Source organism: Lycorma delicatula, chromosome 11 (assembly GCF_047948215.1).
Source record: "Lycorma delicatula isolate Av1 chromosome 11, ASM4794821v1, whole genome shotgun sequence".
In the NCBI taxonomy this organism is placed as follows: Eukaryota; Metazoa; Arthropoda; class Insecta; order Hemiptera; family Fulgoridae; genus Lycorma; species Lycorma delicatula.
The window spans coordinates 58,401,730-58,423,428 of record NC_134465.1 but is presented as its reverse complement, the minus strand read 5'-3'; the positions used below and the strand labels follow the sequence as shown (position 1 = coordinate 58,423,428).

The 21,699-nt window shown below is 30.2% G+C and overlaps 1 protein-coding gene across 1 annotated transcript in view; it reads left to right on the top strand.

The window, feature by feature from the left end:
* The window catches only part of LOC142331948 (uncharacterized), a 382,649-nt gene that overhangs the window by 304,169 nt on the left and 56,781 nt on the right, over positions 1-21,699 (top strand). The gene's annotated exons all lie outside the window — the stretch shown is intronic.

The window sequence follows — 21,699 nt, the reverse complement described above, 5'->3', positions numbered from 1 at the left end:
ACAGAAATTTTTGTTTTTTGAGCGGAAGATATTATATCTGCAAGACTCTTACTGTACGGTTTACAATTTCATTGTAATTTTTTTTTGTATATCATTGCGATTTCTTAGATTATTCTTTTATCTTTTTTTTTATGACACTGATTGTTAATCATATGGATTTATTATTAAAATTTATTGCCTTTCTAGAAAAAATAATTTTTTTTTTAATTTCACGGCCAATTTTGTTGTTGATAGTCAAAATATCATTCACTTCATACCATATTTTTCCTTTTTTAATAAAACTAGTATAATGACCTTTATGAATCGGAGCTCCGTACCAAATCCGACAACACAACGGATCCAACATCCGGACCCAAAATGAAAAGCTATTCTTCATTACTTCCAATAAAAGTTATACTTTATTTTTTCAATTGTTTTAATCAAGTCTCTTTTAAATTACTTTTTTTTTTGCTAGGGACCTTTTTTTCATAAATCTTTTTTTTCTAAATCTTCCCTACGGAGTATATAGAAAATCCTAAAATCAAACATTTTTTAATCGAAATTTAGAAATTTTGATGCTTATATCTTATTTTTGTAACTGGTAAAGTCATGCAATAATTTGTCAGTTTTTTTTTTCATTAAGTATGGTATAATTTAAAAGACGTGTTTTTCTTTCACCTACAGTAATTTTTCTGGCTAATCCATGTGGAGATTACAATAAAAGGTAAATCATTAAAATAAAATCCGATAGAAAATAAAAATTATTTTATATATATATATATATATATATATATATATATAAACAAAGAGTGTTTCTAAAATGGCTGGCTATACTTTCTTCGGATTTTAATTGTTAAACTAAACAAAAAATATCTTTACGTATATGGCCGGCCTTACCACACTTAAAACAATGGCCACTTCTATCTGCGCCATTACAGAACTTGACCCTGTGATCTGGACTCCAGCATCTAAAGCAGAGTTTGTCGGAGGCACCCCGCGTCACCCGATAAGCCACTCACCCAGTGCAAACACGCACATCAGACAGCAGTTTGTCCGCAAGGATAAGCGGCACGACTAATGTTACCACTTGCGTCGTGCCGTAAGCCGGCCGCATTGATAAAACATCTATAGTGACCGACTCACCACTTATTTTACGAATTTCCCTGAGAAACTCATCCTGCGTAGTGAGAACATCCACGACCTTAACAAGGACGTGGACCCTGTAGGATGCTATAATTTTTTTTTCCTTTTCTTCTTCTCCCCGGTCCGGATCCTGCAGTTGAGTATTGCACAGCCCAGGGGAGTGTCCTTTACTCTAACGGGCCTTTACGTCTCGGCCCGCCGGTCGAATATCACTTTGCGCCTACCTCAAACCTCCAGAGTAGGATACCCCAGACCCGGCTATGCCGTCTCTCGGTCCCTACTCCGGGAGCTGGGGACTCGGTCATTATGCCAATGCCTCTAACGGGGACAACCCGAGTGGGGATTCCCGCTAGGATTTGGTCTTTTCGCTCGGGGGTGCGAGAGTTTCCGTGCCTCATCGTTATCGCCCACTCGTGCAAGCACTGCGAACGGCAGCTCCGCAGAGAGCTGTCCCTCATCCCCGAGCCCCCCGATACTTCTCCTGAAGAACCATCGCCACGAACCCTGCGACTGTGTCAAAGCAGTTGGAGCTTCACAATATGACGATGATGTTCTTCACGCTGAGCGGTGGAGAACTATAGCGGATGCTATAGTTTAAAAAATATATATACACGTTATATTCACATTTTAACTTTTTTACACCTAACTTTAGTGATTACGTGATGAGCGCAGCGAGTGATTTCACCAAAATATATATCAGTGATGACAAGGTACCAGGGAAAGTGGAGAACTAATATGCTTTCCGTTTACAGTTGAAGCTTTTAAAGAGACATTACAAAGATTAAATACTGGGAAAATGAAATAAAATAGATATTAAAGTAAGATATTATATATAATTCTTTAAAAAAAAAAATTAAATTTTCTTTAAATCCGTGTTGCTAACAAAAAACCCCTTTACTCAATTTTCGTTTACATATTTTAAATTAGCGCAAAAGACACACTTTATTAAATACATTAACAGAAAAGTTTGTTTTTTTATAGACTAATAGAGTCAAATTGGTGAATATGAATTTGTGTGTGGGTGCGCGCACGCACGGGCGTAGTTGGATGAAAAAGTAAATAATGTTACTGTGTTTAAATATTTTGAAATAAACAAACTTTATTAAAAGCTTTCAAAATTAAATAATATAAATTAGTTTCTCACGAAGCACACAATAATACTTTATCATACTTAATTAGTCTCTACTCTTTTACTTCACTGTCATATCATTCTCTAATATTCTTTTTTGATTCCACTTTTCATACAAATTTAAACTATATATTGTTTTTATCTTTTTAATTATATTCATTAGATAGAATTTAATAATTTTTTTGTATAATTTATTTAGAAATTTATTAAAAACATTTCATTTTAATAATTAACATAAATTAAATTTATAAATAAGTTATAAAGTTTAAATTACTATTAAATAATTAAAAAGTTTATAATTAAAATAAATGAATAAATAAATAAAAAACAACAGAGAGTTACTGCACTAAATTATATTAATAAATTTTTTTTTAATTTCTTTTTTTTGATTTAACTTCTCAGATATTTATTTCTTTATATTTCCCATTTATATTATGATACTGTGATGAAAAATTTTACCGTATAATTATTAAAAGTATTACAGATATTATAAAAGAGAAACAGTGAATAAAGACGTTTATTGAATAATATTAGAATAATGAGTAAGAAACTAATGAAGAAAGTAAGCTATTCTCCTTTCCTAAATTACTTATAATTCATGTAACGCTTCAGCGATAAGCATTATGAGTTAGTATAATTTATTTTTAAATTTAATAATTTAGCCAATTAAGAAAAACATTGAAAATTAATCAAGCATAAAATTAACATTAATATTCAACAGAATTCGATAAACAAAAAAATATCTACGTTTTATACATATCTCTTTAATAAACTTTTGAGAAAAAACTTACAATAAAGTTGTTCTACTATCCGGGCATTGACATTTTTATATATCAGAAAAGTAATAATACATGAATAAAGTTTAATAAAAAATGTTATATTTTTGCTTTTATTTCTTTTCCACCCCCAAAATCACCGTTCAGAAAATTTTTTTATTCGTCTACGTTTACTATATTTTTTTTTTTGTCTTCAGTCATTTGACTGGTTTGATGCAGCTCTCCAAGATTCCCTATCTAGTGCTAGTCGTTTCATTTCAGTATACCCTTTACATCCTACATCCCTAACAATTTGTTTTACATATTCCAAACCTGGCCTGCCTACACAATTTTTTCATTCTACCTGTTCTTCCAATATTAAAGCGACTATTCCAGGATGCCTTAGTATGTGGCCTATAAGTCTGTCTCTTCTTTTAACTATATTTTTCCAAATGCTTCTTTCTTCATCTATTTGCCGCAATACCTCTTCATTTGTCACTTTATCCACCCATCTGATTTTTAACATTATCCTGTAGCACCACATTTCAAAAGCTTCTAATCGTTTCTTCTCAGATACTCCGATCCTCCAAGTTTCACTTCCATATAAAGCGACACTCCAAACATACACTTTCAAAAATATTTTCCTGACATTTAAATTAATTTTTGATGTAAACAAATTATATTTCTTACTGAAGGCTCGTTTAGCTTGTGCTATTCGGCATTTTATATCGCTCCTGCTTCATCCATCTTTAGTAATTCTACTTCCCAAATAACAAAATTCTTCTACCTCCATAATCTTTTCTCCTCCTATTTTCACATTCAGTGGTCCATCTTTGTTATTTCTACTACATTTCATTACTTTTGTTTTGTTCTTGTTTATTTTCATGCGATAGTTCTTGCGTAGGACTTCATCTATGCCGTTCATCGTTTCTTCTAAATCCTTTTTACTCTGGGCTAGAATTACTATATCATCAGCAAATCGTAGCATCTTCATCTTTTCACCTTGTACTGTTACTCCGAATCTAAATTGTTCTTTAACATCATTAACTGCTAGTTCTATGTAAAGATTAATAATTTACTAATACTACTAGTAAATAATACTATATTAAATGGAAAAAAACTAAAAATAATTCCTCTGAAAAATATACAAGCAATATAACTTTTTTTTTCGGAGGTGAGGATGAAATATTATGAAATTTTATTATAATACAATTTTTAGACGTTTAAATAAATAAAAAAAATTTAAAAATTCAAAAAATAAATATTTAAAAAATTTAATTGGCTCCCACACTCTTACGTTGCCACCAAAATATTTATTTAAGTCACTTCTGCTACTACTATTCCTAGGGGACTAAAAAAAATAAGGTTAATAAATAAACAATAAATAAAAAGATTGGTTTTTTTGGTTTTGGGGGAAAAAGGAGTATTTGAGGAAAAATATTTTTTTTTTAAATGCTAAGATAATCATGTGCGCATTTACTGAGCTTAATATAAAGTGAAAATATAAGTAAATATAAATATAAAGTGAATATAAAATCTCTTATTGCCTGACTTAGTTTTTGACTGGTCACGGCGTGTTCCGGGTGTACTTGCATGCGCGACAGAGGATGACTCCTTCTGCCTGTCTTGCGGGATTACCATACTATTTCACGGCAGGCAGTCTTGGTGAGGCAGGCGTGAAACATATAGACTTGATTGCGTCTGAGAAGCAGCAGCGGTATGTTGCTAAGAAGTCCGGTGAGTTGACTTCGGATAAAGTTCAAGAAATTTAATATGGCAATTTCTTGACGCAGACCAGATGGAATGAGACAGATGGTGGGCATTACACGCATGATCTCTCTCCAAATATTGTTGGTTTACGGGACGCCTCTTGGGTGCACCGTAATAAATATGTGACGCAATTTCTTTCAGGCCATAGTGCTTTTAGGGGCAGACTGCAGAAATTCGGCCTAGTAGATTCTGGGATGTGTCCTCAGTGTGAACAATAGGACGATACCTACTTTCTGAGTGCTCAAAGTACGAGCGTACGGAGACCATCTGTCGGCTTGATCTTATCGGTTCGGCGTTGGATCTGCGTGTAAACTGGAGGAGCCAGGCCAAATGGGCAATAGTGGAGAGTTTTATAGTGTACTTAGCAGAGGAAAGGATTGCTGAGGGGATCTAAAGCTCTGCTTGGATTTCTCTTGTATTCTGTTTTTCTTTTATAAATTATGTTTTATGTCCTTTTGTTTTGTTTCAGTGTTACTGTGTTGTTATTATTCCGTGTAATATTTTTATGTTTCGTGTTGTGTGTTGAACTCACTTTTACCTTACGGGTAGGTAGTACAATTCCTTTGTTTAGTTAGGTCTTTTCAGTTTTACTTAAGACTCTATGAAATGTGTTTTGTTTTGAGTTCATTAAATATAGTACACCGATGAGAATGTCACTCGTGGCATTCGCATCGATGGCATCCTGGCGAAGGCGGACTGGAATATCTGAAAAGCCGAGGTTTCGAAGATGACCTCCGGTAAAGCCCATGAGGGCTCGGAACGGAGGGGGTAGGGGGAGGGTGTCTTTCCCTACGAGGTCAGGAACTTGATACCCCGGAACTTCACTTTTACTTTTTTCGATTTTCCCTTTTCTGACTCTTTCTCAGTTTTCTCCGCGGGGGTAAATCAGTCCAGTAGTTTTTAGTCTATAGCGAACACATACGTCAGAAACATTGAAATGGAATCGTAAAATATTTAGTATAACGTGTGTTGCTTTTAAGTCCAACAGAGAACTGTTTTTCAAAAATATGTTTTTACCTGTCACAGGTGTGATGTCTTAGGTATATATAAATAGTAGTTATATAAAAACACGTGCGTATTCGAATGCAATTTTGTTTCAAAATTTCAAAGCAATCGGTGAAACACTTTCGGAGATTTAAGATTTTGAACAAACAAACATTTACATTTTTATTTATGTAGATTTTATAAAAATTAATGTATTTTTAACACACCAGATTGACCTAGTGGTAACTTGTTTTAAATTACCTGATTTCGAAGTCGAGAGTTTTCAGGTTCAAATTGTTGTTTTTAACCGGATTTGAATACTAGATCGTGGATACCGGTGTTCAGTGACGATGATTGAATATCAATTAACCACATACCTTAGGAATAGTCGGCCTGAGTTGTACAAAACTACACAATTACCGGTACATTTACATTACACTGATAAACCGCTAATGATTTTAATTTTTGCAGCGACTACAAATAAAAAACCGTTTATTTAAAAATAAATAAATTTTGTTATCTTTTATAATTTTAAGTTTAAATAATTAAAACGATTTTTTCTTTTTATTCGTAAATTTTTAACCATTATTATTTTTTTGTCATTTTTTGTTGAATTTTTTACTTCAAGCATTTTATATATATATATAAATGAATGTTAGTCTCTCTGTATGTCTCTTATGCCTTCCTAAACCGTTCATCCGATAGCGATGAAACTTTGGGGAATGGTTAGACACATGCCAGGAAAGGTTTCTGAATTTGTTTGGACTCGCTAGGTGGCGCTGGCGTCGAGATATTTCGAAAAATTGTATTTATGATCCGATTTGCCTCATATTCAGAATACATGTTACTTACATGGAAAGAATTATCTCTGCAAAAAATGAACCCGCTAGATGGCGCTGGATTTGAGATATTTAGAAAAATTATATTTATGGACCGATTTGGTTCACATTCAGAATATTTATATTAGTTACGTGAAAAGAAATATTTTTGCAAAAACTATACCCGCTAGATAGGGCCGATGTCGAGATATTTACGAAACAAATATACAAACAGACTTTTTTATTCTATATATATATATTTATATTTTTATATAAAAGACATGTTCGTATGTGTGTCCACTAAAGACCAAAAAACTAATGGACCGATTTACTCGCGGGTAAAAGGGAAAAAGGGGAAAATGGAAAACGGGGAAAAGGTGAAAGAGAAAACGGGAAAATGGGAAAGGGTAAAAAGGAAACTGGGAAAGGGGCGAGGGAAAAGGGTGAAAGGGAGAAGTTGGAAATGGAAAAGGGAAGGAGAATAAGTGAAAGGTAAAATTTGTGAAGTTCAGTTTTTTAATTTTTTTATAAAATTTTAAATTGTGTTCATTTATACTCTCTCTCTCTATCTCTCTCTCTCTTTCTATATATATATATATAGCAATAGCGAAGCATTGCCGGGTCTGCTAGTATATATATATATATATATATATATACAGATAAGCCTAAATTGAACGTTAGTAAGTAGAATTAGGTTAGCAAAGTTATGAGAAGGATAAATTTTACAAGTGTATCATCATAACTTAATGTTTTCTTAAGGGACAAATATTTTAAAAAAGTTTTGTTGGTTTTTAAAATGAAGGCGTAAGCTTGTTATTTTTCGTAAAAATTATTATTTATGAATGTAATTTATTTTCATAAACTCTTATATTCTATCCAATCATTTTTTTCTGACAAGTTAATTTATAAAAATTATTAACCAAAGTATTCTATACTGATTTAAAGTTTCGAAAATTTTGATTGTTACATTTAATAGAAAAGATTGTAGCGAAACTAAACTGAAAATTAATAAATCTAATTAACATTTTACGTATTTAACTTTTTTTTAATGATTTTGTTTTATGAAATAAAATTTGGAAAATTGATTTTAATTTTTAGTTAAAAATTAAAAGTTAGAGTAATCTAACACATTGATGTAATTATGTGTCTTTTTTCATGTCCTCCACTTTATATTTAGTTCGATTAAATAATAATTATTTTTATTTATTGTTAATTCTAGTATTGTAAATTAGTATCAAATTAAGAAATAATTTTCTTACAATAATAGACCTAATAATTGTGACACAAAATTACAAGATCGATTTTTTTCCAAAACTCGGCTATTTGTTAACAGATTTAACAAAAATAAAATGTCATTTTTTTCATAATAAAAGGCTTAATATTTTATCAAATAACATAAATTTTGATAAAACTAATATTTATGGAGATATAACAGATTGAAAAATAAACATGGCCGTCATTTTGTAATTTTCGAAGGTATTTAAGTCCTGATTTTTTGCTAATCTTAAAAAGTTTATTTCAAAGACGCTTACCAAATACTAATGAGTTCTTCTATTCGAACTTGAGATATAAATTTGTATATAAAAATAACAAACTGGTGGACAGGGATGAACGAAGGAGAAATTGCCATTTTTCCTAAGAATTTTTTTGTTTAATTTTACAAGTAGAATCCGAAAATCTATAGCCAGCCCACCATTTTAGAAACACTAATAAAAATAATTTTTTTATGGACTAAAGTGTAACAACACAAAATTAATTCCAAAACTTAAAAAAAAAAACTGATGTGTATGCCTATTAAATTAGATATACATTTTTTTGTTTTTAATGAAAATTACATAAAATTTTGTTTTATTAATAACTTATGATATTTTTTATTTATTTTTTTATTGTTATTATTGAATTATTATTTATTTTTAAAATTGTTATACAATCACTGGTTAATATTTATAAATAAATCAATATATGTAAATAAAAAAAAAGGGGAGATGAAGTCTGATTCGAACCGATGTGCCTTCCTGTAAGATCCAAATATTACATTAATTAAAACTTTATTTGGCTATAACTCTGGAACCAGTGAAAATATGTATATACTTGTGTATATACTTGAAAAGCTCTCAATGAGGGCTTATTAGGGCATTTAAGAAAAAATCAATAACCCAAATGTTTTTTGATTTCGAATTTTTTTGGACTATTGGTCTAGTCGATTGCAATAAAAAGGGATAGTGCCCAACTAAATGTTACAATAATCCTAAATAAAAAATTTCATTATCCTACGGCTAATCGTTTTTGAATTATGCGACATGTATACATACGTAAGTACAGACGTCACGTCAAAATGAATTCAAGTATGGTAAAAATAGATATTTCCGTTGAAATCTGAAATTTTTCCCGATCACAATACTTCTATGAACTTAATACAAGGAAGTGAAAAAACAAAAAAATAAAATATTTCATCCAGATTTATCCTTTATTAAGTAAATCATATATATTATTAGTACTTGTTTAATATTATTAATAATAAAAAGAGTTATTAAATATTAATATAAACAGGAAAAGTTTATATATCTTTTTTTTAACCTCCGGATCCACCGTTAGACATTCTTCAAAGGATAAGATGAATGATTTGTAGCGCGTGTGAAAATTCCATCCCTGACCGGGATTCGAACCGCAGACCTCCGGATGAAAGGCCGAAACGCTACCACTCGCGCCACGGAGGATGACAGGAAAGTTTATATTAAATAAAGTAAAATGATATAAAAATAGGAAATATATAATAAAATAATTTATATAAAGACGACGAAATAAAAATAAAAACTTATTTAGAATACTGTGAGAAATACTGTTTAGAATAGTTAGAGAAAATGAGCTTTAAACGCGCGAAATAATTAATCTAAAGATTATTTTTAATAATAATATGAACTGGAAAAACATAAATAAGTAATCTAATACTGTTTAGTTGCATAAGGTTATCTTAATTAATATATTATGAAAAGGCAGGGTACTAGATAATAGTATAATGTTACATTTTAATGAGATGATAAAATGAACGAGTAATAATAGTAATATAACAGTAAAAGTGACGTAAAGAGGAGTGGGAAGACAAAAAGAAGAAGAAGAAATAGAAAATAAAGAGATAAAAGAATTTTGTTGACTGTTTAACACAGAAAGTATATAACACAGGAAATATATATATATATATATATATATATATATATATATATATATATTTTTTTTTTTTTAAATTCAAATAATAAAAGATAAATTATAATGTACCTTATTAAATTTGTCTTTTGTCTGCTATTAATATCATTTTCTACTGATTTTTTTTTTTATTAAAGCTCAAAACTGTAAATAATGCTATAAATTTCTCACTGTGAATATTGTGTAACTTTTTTAAAACGAATCTCTAGTTACAATTTCCGTTCTCTAAAATCATCTTATATTATCATTAATCGGCGTTTAGATTTAGCATTAAATAAAGTATAAAATATGCGTATGACGATATAAAAAATAGAAAGTGAATAAATAAAAAGAAAAGAAAGTTTCTACTTTTTTGACTCGTTATAATTTTTCAAATACAGAGTTATCATAAAAGAATGGTTCGGTTTTGAACATGGTTTAAATTAAAACAGAATTACTTACAGTTTGTTTTTTATTTTTCAAATTTGTCGTCTCAAACATTTTTTTTACATAATTAATAAATTTCAATATGTGCGCCCTTAGTCGCTCGACAAATGCCCAAACGATACTCAACTTCTCTCCAAACATTAGTTAACATTTCTTCGTTAATGGTTGTCATTGCTTCATTAATCCTGTTTTTTTATGCGGTTTAGGTCCCGAATTTTTTGTATATAAACAACGCTTTTAATGTACCCCCACAAGAAAAAATCGCAAGGTGTCAGGTCTGGACTCTTTGGAGGCTAAAGTATGGGTCCTTGTCGGCCTATCCATCGATCTCCAAATTTTTCGTTCAAAGCGTCCGTGACCGATGCATTGAAATGCGGGGGAACACCATCTAGTTGGAAATGAAGTCGATGAATGTTTTCGAGTTCATCCGGCTGAGGAAAGCAATAATTGGTTAAGATGTCAAGATACACAACTCACAACTCCATTAATTGTTCTTTCAGCAAAGAAGAAAGGCCCTATTACACGATTTTTCATCACACCACACCAAACATTAACTTTAGGCGAATCGCGTTGTTTCTCAATATAATTGCGTGTGGGTTTTCAGAGCCCCGTATTCGTGAATTGTGTCTGTTAACATATCCATTCACATGGAATGTAGCTTCCTCTGTAAAAATTATATCATCTAAAAATGATTCGTTTTCACTTATTCTGTCCGACATTTCAACAGCGAAATTTTAACGTTTTACACCATCATCGGGTTTCAATTCATGCAGTATCTAGATTTTATAAGCGTGTAATTTCAGTTTTTTATGTAAAACTTTATGAACTGTTGATTTTGGAATAACTAATTCGACGCTTCGACGGGGGATGGACTTCCCAGGACTTCTAATAGCCGATTGTCTAATTAGTTCAACCGTTTCTTCTGTCTTTACCGAAAGTGTCTTCACTTTATTTTGTCTTTATCCGAGAACATAGTAACTCACTAAACTCACCGCAACAACAATACAAGAACTGACATTGTGGTTACAACTGCTGATAAACAAACGTTTGGGTTGGAGGCTTTCAGGGATACCAATATAACATCTAGAAATTTCCCTACTATCTTCCTATGAATTACTGTAACCGCACCATTCTTTTATGATAACTCTGTGTTACGAGTTTCGACTTGAAGATTTACAGAAATATTCTTGAAACTTTCAGAAAATTTATTAAAAAAAAATGTTTGTCCTGAAAAGGGAGAAACCCCTTTTTATTAACATATTAAATTTATATTTAAATTTTACCCCTTTTTATTAAAATATTATATTTGATTTTATTGCTCAATACAAGAATTTTTTTGAATTAAATACTCAACATACAGTGAATAGAATACCCACCAATATTACTGGTAATATCCTTACTCCCTTGGGCGAAGACATCCCCCTTGTGAACACCCGTCCACCACCTTCGTTCATAGCCCTGATAGGGTTTACCGGAGGCCAACTTTTATAACCTCTAATTTGATAACAGAACACAATCATTAGTTTGGCTTCTTTTAGGATGCTACCGATGCAAATATCGACTTAGTATGGCCACTTACCACCGGAACTTATAATCTTCAACTATCGAATTGACCGATTAGCGGAAACGGTAGTTACACGTATCATTTTTTTTCTTCTTTATAAATCGGTCCAATAGTTCAGAATCCATAATTCTTGAATTATAACATAAAGTATCTCCGCTGATCTCCGTGGCAGAGTGGTAGCGTCTAGGCCTTTCTTCTGGAAGTTCCGGGTTTGAATCTCGATCAGGAGTGGCATTTTTAACGCTAAAGTTTTTCATTTAGGTCCATTAACATATCAGTTGATGCCCGTAATCTTAAAAAAAATAATATTAAAAATATCTACACACAATTAACAGGGTTCTGTTTAAAAAACGTTACATTATTTATTAAAATTTAATTGATACGATAAACCCAATTCATAAAATGTAAAAATACAGTATAATAACCAACCAATAAAAAATATTATTAAATGAAAGAAAATAAATAATTATAATAAAAGTATTAAAAAAGCGGTATTAATAAAAATATTACGTAGTATTTAATATTAATAAACATTTATAAAACGTCGGTTTGTTTTGTAAATGAGATGATTTAAGTTTTGTTAGAGTTTAAAGGTTTAACGGTTAAGGTGGTAAAATTATTTAATTTTAATAAGCAACGTTAAGTATCAAAGTAACTGAGAGTAGAAATGTTTTAGAGATAAAGAAGGAATGAGACAGGTTGTTCAAAAGAGAAAGAGGAAAGCAAGGTAAAACCGTGGTTGTATCTATTGAAAGGAGTGTTATTTAAGTCGGCTTTAACTCTGATACCTTATAGCTCATCGATGCGAAACACACAAACACACATACAAAATGCTTAACTACAGTTTCAATTATTTACATTAAATCTGAAACTCTTTAGAGCTGTTCAATAATTCATTATACTGTGCAGCAAATAGTTCATTGCTTAAAAGCTTGGTAAAAAAAAATTCTTAAGAAATATTCTTTTTTTTAATACCTTTCATTCCCAATTAATTTATAACTACACGATTACAAAACATAAAAATGGATTTTTAAAAAAATTCTATCATAAATAATAATCTATTCATTTATTTTATTTAGTACAACAGAACAGACTTGGTAATATCGCACAATAAAGGCAAGTGATACAAATTTTAATATTAATTATAGTATTAATTTCAATTTCAATAATAATGGATTTAAAAAAATTCCATTATATATAGACTGATCTTTGATCTTCTTAATGAAGCACAGATCAAAAATATCAATGTCCTACTTAATCCATGACTAATATCATTACCTCAAGCCAACGGTAAAAGATGCGTTCTCTGACTCAGGCACAAGAGACGATGATTACTTACACTTAATCTCAGCACTGTATGCCAGACATTCGAAACATCAACCTTTATCTTGGCATAAGGGCTTTATAAATAAATACAGCATCCTGCAGAGTCCCTTCGCTTTTTAGTGAGGATAAGTCTCCCCGCAGACATGGAGAGGTTGGATATCATGTCACACAGTCCCTCTCCGGTCACGTCGAATTTGGGGAATATCTGTACCGATTTCGTAGAAGGATTTTCCAGAATTTCATATGTTGACGCTTCAGGACACCCCCTAGCATACCTTCTTTGAATATCCTCTGTGGGATGGAGCCAAGTTAAATTGTAATCTCGAATGAGTGACACCTGAAACCTCTGTTCTGTATATGTTGAACGGTTTAAGGAAATGTCTGATTGCAGACATCCTAAAGAGGAAGGAAAAGGATTACAGAGAATGGGGGACGACTGAAGCCCGAATGGAAGATGTGAGGTAAAGGACAGCCCCCAGTTGAGCTGCCGTTCGTCCATGTCTGCACGGATGGGTGGCAGTGAGGAGGCACGGAGACTCCTAATTCTCCTGGGTCAAACAAAAATTGGTGAAAAGACCAAGTTCCAGCGAATGGGGCGAGGTCTTGGGAACGGCATTTACGCGCTTATGTAGTGAGTCACACTGGTGAGCGAGTTGAAACTTGATGCTTGTAAATCGTCAACTGGTTAATCGAACGTATATAGTAAGGTGTTCTGTATTCTGAAAATCAGTGCGTTTCTGACAGCGAATTAATGAGAGTGTTGGAAACTAAGAGTCGGTTTTGTAGAAATACGACAGATTTTTTTTCTATCGAATAAATCAGAACGTTCATTTATATAAGGTGTTTCAAAAAGAAGAGCTATTTAAATTTCGTGTCATTTTCAAAATAAAAAACTCAAAGCCGTAATATTTGATATCGTGTTAGTGAGACTTAGGATTTAGGAATTCTACTTTACACGTAAGAGAAAGGTATCATTATTGTAAAAACCAATTATAAAAATGTTTAGTATTTACATAAACAATGAAAAAATTATACACTCATTACGGTAGACAAAATCCCCGAATTTAGCCAACTATTGAATACACATACGCCTAACATGGAAAAATCACGTGAGATAAAAGAGAAAGCAATTGAATATCAAGCTTAGGCGGTAGAAACTGGTTACTAAAAAAGAGTTATGTTGTCGTTAAGTAGATTGATGTTGTATAAACCCACCGGGTTGGTCTAGTGGTTAACGCGTCTTCCCAAATCAGCTGATTTGGAAGTCGAGAGTTACAGCGTTCAAGTCCTAGTAAAGTCAGTTATTTTTACACGGATTTGAATACTAGATCGTGGATACCGGTGTTCTTTGGTGGTTGGGTTTCAATTAACCACACATCTCAGGAATGGTCGAACTGAGAATGTACAAGACTACACTTCATTTACACTCATACATATCATCCTCATTCATCCTCTGAAGAATTATCTAAACGGTAGTTACCGGAGGCTTAACAGGGAAAAAGAAAGAAGATTGATGTTGTATAAAGCGTTTTAAATGCCAAGATGAGTCTACAGGATACAAATTTGGGGTCGGTAAGCAGTAGTAATATCGACATCATCCAAAGGTTCCAAAGGAATAAAGTGATGAGAAACATATCGGAGGCGTCATGGATTGTGAAAAAAACAAGGAGATCAACAATTACCTAGGGATATCATCTGTTCGTGAATAAATTTACCGGTTAAGTTCAAAGTACATACTTAAGCTTAATACGCACGAAAACCATCTGGTTGTTAACCTATTGAATAACAATGAGGATTTGAGACGACTGAAAAAGTTGCATGTATTACAATTACATCTGGAGACTGTTGTGCGTTAAATATTATACTTTCTTTGTTTTATTGACAATTTAACTGCTGTGTTGACCATTCATCCTTTTTTGCTCCGTTTCATTTCACCGTTTTCGATTTATATGTACTTTATTACGGACTTACGTAGATTGTTAGCTACATTTTATTTGTTGTACTTTTAAATGTTATGCTTTTTCAGACTTTTATTGTATTGTCTTGGGAAGTATCATTGTATATCTCTCTTTTATCGTGTATATCATTGTTGCTTTATACGATTTACTTAAACTTTCCTTATTTTGCAAACTGATTTTAAATAAAACAGTACAAAAAAATACGACCATATAAAAAAAAAATGTAAAGATTTAAAAAAATCTTCCTTAACCCGAAATCAATGAGTATTGAGCCACACTCTTTTGACTTACGTATGTAAAACCAACATAAATATATGTATATTCGATTAAAATATCGGTTGTACTTGATTGGGACACTCGAACCAGTACACTTACAAATATTGGACCGAAGGAAAATAAACCCTGTTCTAAAAACATTGTCTATTAAAAAAATTAATTATTGATATCGATAGGTAACGCAATAATAAACATTAGAACAAACTGGGAAAAAATACGCACAATTCAAAATGACCTTTACATTTACTTCCCCGTAAAATAAAGCTACAGTATATATACTAAAGGGAAACCATAATAATCAATTTCAAAAAATAATTAAAAGATCATATTTTTACTTCCTTGTACGAAGTAAAGGAAGTATTGTGATCGCGAAAAATTTCGGTTTTCAGATTTCAACGGAAATATCCATTTTGACCTTGCCTGAATCCATTTTGACTAGTTTCGGTGTGATGTCTGTATGTACGTAGGCATCTCGCATAACTTAAAAACGATAAGCCGTAGGATGTTAACATTTTGGATTTAGGACTGTTGTAAGATCTAGTTATGCACCTCCCCTTTTAATTGCAATCGACTAAACCAAAAGTGCTCAAGAAAGCCTTAAATCCAAAAACAAATCTGGATTTTAAACTTTTTGTTAACTGCAATAATAAGTCCTCATTGAGAGCTTTTTAACAATATATTGGTATCATAAGTAGTACTTATTTTCATTGATTCCAGAGTTATAGCCAAATAAAATTTTAATTAATGAAATGTTTGGATCTTACAAGGGGAAAGCTCGTAGGTTCAAATCCGAGTTCATCGTCATTTTGTTTTACATTTAAAATATATTGATTTATTAATAATTGTTAACCTGTGATTTTATATTTTTTTTAAATAAATAATAATTCAATAATAACAATAAAATAAAAAATATCAGAACTTATTAATGAAATAAAATTTTATGTACTTTTCATTTTAAAAAAAACTGTGAATATATAAGACGTACAAGGAAGTCATGTAGTGTCCACATTAGATTATTTAAAAAACTATGCCTTAACATTTTAGAAAAAAAAACATTTTCTAGCCAAAGAAAAATCCATTCCTATAAATGTGAAAGTATTAATACTTCATTATCTCCAAATGTTTAGTTTATTTATAAAATTGAAAAAAAAATTGATGAAAAAGATTCCCCCGATCTAAAAAATCACATTTGAATTTATTTAAAATTTTGAATATTATTGAACCTTTTTTTTTTTTTTATTTAAGAATTTCATTTTACTGGCTGAATTTTTAACATTAATTTTACTCATTTACTCCCCCTGGAGTAAAAGAACTCCAAAATCAAAAATATTTCTTTGCAGTTCCGAATTTTATCAATGCCTAAAACTTATTTTTATAAACATAATAATCATTAAATGCCCCCTTTAATTCTGCGGTTCCATAGTTTTAGATCATCATATAACATTTTTCGTAGTTTCCATTTTAATATTAATTTTAAAGGGAAGTCAATACTCTTCCGAGTTAGATTTCTTTAATTTTTAAATATTCTTTACATACTTATAGATTTTTATTATCGTTTAAATGTTGAAGCATTAATGTATTAATAGGATTTTTAAATTAATTTACCTTCGACTATGGTTGGATTCATTAGTATATTTACAGTTCATTCGGCTCCTTTCGTATGCATTCGGCTGCTGACGATTCAGCGGCTCCTTACATGTCACTCGGCTCCTGACGAAGCAGCGGCTCCAACAATATTATTTAAGCAAGTACATAGTCATTATTGTCTTCAGTCGTCATTCTAGTTCAGTTCCAGTTGCAGCTAGTCGCCTACAAATGGCAACCGCATTATTTTTTTACAATCGCATTCAGTAACAGTTCCAGTTTATAATTCAATTATACGAGGGTTATTTTTTCAAGGTCCGATCGGTCGTGAAATAAAAACCCGCGCAAAATTCGGATGAACCTTTGCGCATATGTGTTGCGCAGCGTCTCTAGTAATAACAATAAATAAAAACAATTAATATTTAATCGAATTGAACCTAAACTGGAGGACATGAAAACAGATACAAAATTATATCACTTTTCTGTCATAACTATTTGTTAACAGATTTAAAAGAATAAAATGTCATTTTGTTCTAAACAGTAGGCTTAATATTACAGTACATAAATTTTAATAAAACTAATGTTAATGAACATATAACGAATTGAAAAATAAACATTGCCACAATTTTTTAATTTGCGAAGGTATTTAAGTTCTGATTTTTTTCTAATTTAAAACTTTATTACAAAGACGCTTACCAAATATTAATGTGATTACTTTATTCGATCTTGAGATAAAAATTATAATATAAAAATAACAAAATAGCGGACAGTGGGAGAACGATGGAGAAATTGCCATTTTTCTCAAGGATATTTTTTCTTTAATTTTACAAGTAGAATCCGGAACATTATAGCAAGCCCATCATTTTAGAAACACTCTGTATACAATATATGATGTATATGTTACGGTGAATGACCGATATCTGGAAAATTTCGATATTCTTCGGTGAATGTCGACATGTACAAAATACATCAATGAAGACCGAAGTATTTTCTTATTCGAAACTTTGCCGGTATAGGTCGACGATCACAAGTAGCTGTAGTGAGGGTCGAAATAAAGATTTAAAAAAAAATCACCCAATACTAATAACTAAGGTAAATAGATTACGAGAAACCTTCGTAAAAAAAAGGAAGTTAAAATTTAAGCCAAACAACCTACGTTCGCTTCGCACGGTAACCTCGTCTAATTAACGTTAAATATAAAAATTAAACACGTTATTCTCCAATATTGGAGGCGATTAGTGTACTGATGGACTGATGGTGACCTGTAATTGTACTCAGAATAACAAATTATAAAAAAAAAAATAACAGAACGGATGATTTTAAAGGATATTTCAATTATTATTTTTAGTATAATATTTTTTAAACTGTTTTTAAATGATTTATTGTTTTCCATGAAAAGGATAAGCTTGTAATTTTCTTGGGATATATTATATATATATATATATATATATATATATATATATCGTATTATGAGTTATTGCATTAACTAAAGTTACAAATATGATGGAATAATTTTAGTAAAAGGTTTTACTAACTTTTGATGTAATGATTCCAATAATGACATGAAAAACAAATTAGTTTTAGACTAACACAGAAACACACACACGCGCACGTGCGTATACACAAACGTATTTAAAGAAGAACTTGCTAAACTTTTAAAAATGATTTTCTTCTATTTTACTTTTTTCTACTTCCTTTTAAGACATCTTCATCAACATCTTCTTCCTGTTACATAAAATCTGAATTTTATATCAAACTTGCCTCTTTATATTGCTTTTATATGGAAATAAGACTTACTAAGTTTTACTTATATCTAAAGTTAAATTTGAAAACTTAACTTTGATTTTAATAACCTGTCATGTATTACACTCTTATTTAAGGATAAGGTCTTTCCTGTTCATTATAATAAATTGAAATTAAATATGAGTTTTATGTCACTAATCCTTCATACTATACAATTATAAATTTAAAATACAATTTCAAAATAAATACGTTATGTGTAAACATATCAAACACATTTCTTATATATATGTATTTTTACATTAGTTTTTATCCTAGATAAATTTTCTAATCTTAGCACGTTTATTGCATCTTATATCTTAAATTAATTTCTTTACAAAATATATTGTCACGTGTTCCGGCTCGATCAGGATATTGAGAGGTTGACAGTTTAGAACGTTTATATAATTACAGTTTATTGGTTTAAAATGTTCATAATTACAAGCAGACAAATTAATAATAACAATAATATAGACAAATATTTATATAGTAATTACAACCACAATAATAATCAGGATAATAGTAGTGAACGATAATGTTATTACATGTTAATAACAGTAAATCGAACATAAAAATACATAACAAAGTACATGAATTAAGTTTTGATAGTTTTATAATTGCTCTGTCTTGCTTCATTGACGTTTTTCGTGGTCGACCAGATCGTGAAAGATCAACGACAATTTCTTGATCACGATATTTTTTAACAACTTGCTGTACACATGTTTTTGATATTTTTAATTATTCAACAATGTCTCTGTATGTTTTATTTGCTTTCCAGAGACCGATTACTTGCCATTTTACTTCTACACTAACACTTTTCTTACCCATTGTTAATAAAAAAGCTTTTCACCAACCTAACCTCAAAGAGACAAATTCTAATTCATCACCGTTTTGGTGGGAAACAGCTGATAATAGTGCCAACTTGACATTTTTATTTACTGTTGGTATGCCTGACACTCTAAGTTGGTGTACCTGACACTTTAAAGTGATTTTTACATTTTTCAACATTACTCTCTTAAAAACAAAAATTTCATGAAAATTTTAAAATCACTTAAGCCTTTTTAACTAAAAAAAAATAAATTCATTAGAATTTTTCTTGTTACTCTATTGAAAAAATCTAAAACACAACTTTAAAATGATATCATACTCATTAGCCTAGGTTACATATTTTACGAGAAATAGTAATTTCTTTATAAAAATACGGGCTTATTTTAGCTCATTTAAAATATTTAAATTACCCCATAAAATTTGAAGCATCTAACTTAGAAGCTTGCGGTTTTCACCAAAAGATGTATTCTTTAAAGCTGTTTCTCACAGCCAGATAAGATTTGTATGTAGTTCATAAGTTTAAAGACAAACTGAAATAAACAGTTTTTCTAATGTGTCCTTAAACTTATGAAAGATACTATATATATATATACATATATTATACTCCTCCTGAAGATGGCAGAATAGCCGAAAGCGCTAGAGGAAATCAAATTGGAATTTGGGAAGCTGTTTTAAAATTATGTATAAAATATATATGTATATATATATATATATATATATATATAAAGGTCTGTATTTTAAATGACTAAACTGAAATAACAAGGTTTATGATTGTTATTTGAATTCATTGTATTTCATACCAGAATATTATGTTTACTCATTGGGTTAAATAAATTAACAATGCTTGAGGGTAATTAGTTTTATATAAAACTATTTATCAGTCAGATAAACATAAAACTTTATATATATATGTGTGTATTTATATATACAAAATACTAATCAAATAAACTAAATACAGAATAATACTACGGCTTTACAAAGCCTATCGAATATAATAATAATGTACAGTGTATTTTACACTAATCCAATTAAATTAAATTTTCGTTTTCTTTTTCAATTTTATCTGACATATAATCATCTGACATATTGAAATTACGCAATTATGTTTAAACAAATCATGAAAATATAACGGCTAATATTTAAAATTAATTAAATTTTATTTTGAGAAGAGATAAAATAAATCGTTAAATATAAATAGATTATAAACTGAATAAAATAGATTCAAACTTAAAAAGATATTGAAATTAAAATGATGAGAAATTATACTATATTTTTATAAATATACTGATGAAAAAAATATTAATAAATAGGAATGATGAAGAAAAAAGAAAAATAATTTTGGAACTGATTTTTGAAGCTTGATAAAAGGAAAAATGTTCGTACAAACATATATTAGAAAACGGTTTGTTATTGAAATTTTTTTTTTGTCTTCAGTCATTTGACTGGTTTGATGCAGCTCTACAAGATTCCCTATCTAGTGCTAGTCGTTTCATTTCAGTATACCCTCTACATCCTACATCCCTAAAAATTTGTTTTACATATTCCAAACGTGGCCTGCCTACACAATTTTTTCCTTCTACCTGTCCTTCTAATATTAAAGCGACTATTCCAGGATGCCTTAGTATGTGGCCTATAAGTATGTCTCTTCTTTTAACTATATTTTTCGAAATGTTTCTTTCTTCATCTATTTGTCACAATACCTCTTCATTTGTCACTTTATCCACCCGTCTGATTTTTAACATTCTCCTATAGCACCACATTTCAAAAGCTTCTAATCTTTTCTTCTCAGATACTCCGATCGTCCAAGCTTCACTTCCATATAAAGCGACACTCCAAACAAACACATTCAAAAATCTTTTCCTGACATTTAAATTAATTTTTGATGTAAACAAATTATATTTCTCACCCAGCAATCACTCATCCATGAAATTTCAATTCAACATTTCAAAAATGTTCATTTCTTTTTTTCAAGAAAAAAAGAAATGAACATTTTATCTACTATTAATTTTAAAATTAATACAATAAAAAGTTGATAAATGTAGTAAAGTAAATTAAAAAAAAAAGTAAAAGTTACATTGGATTACAATTTGAATATTTAAAGGTACATATTTTTTTTAGTATTAAAAGAAGAGGGATATATTGTAGAATAGATTTCTATATATTTATATATTAAAAAAAA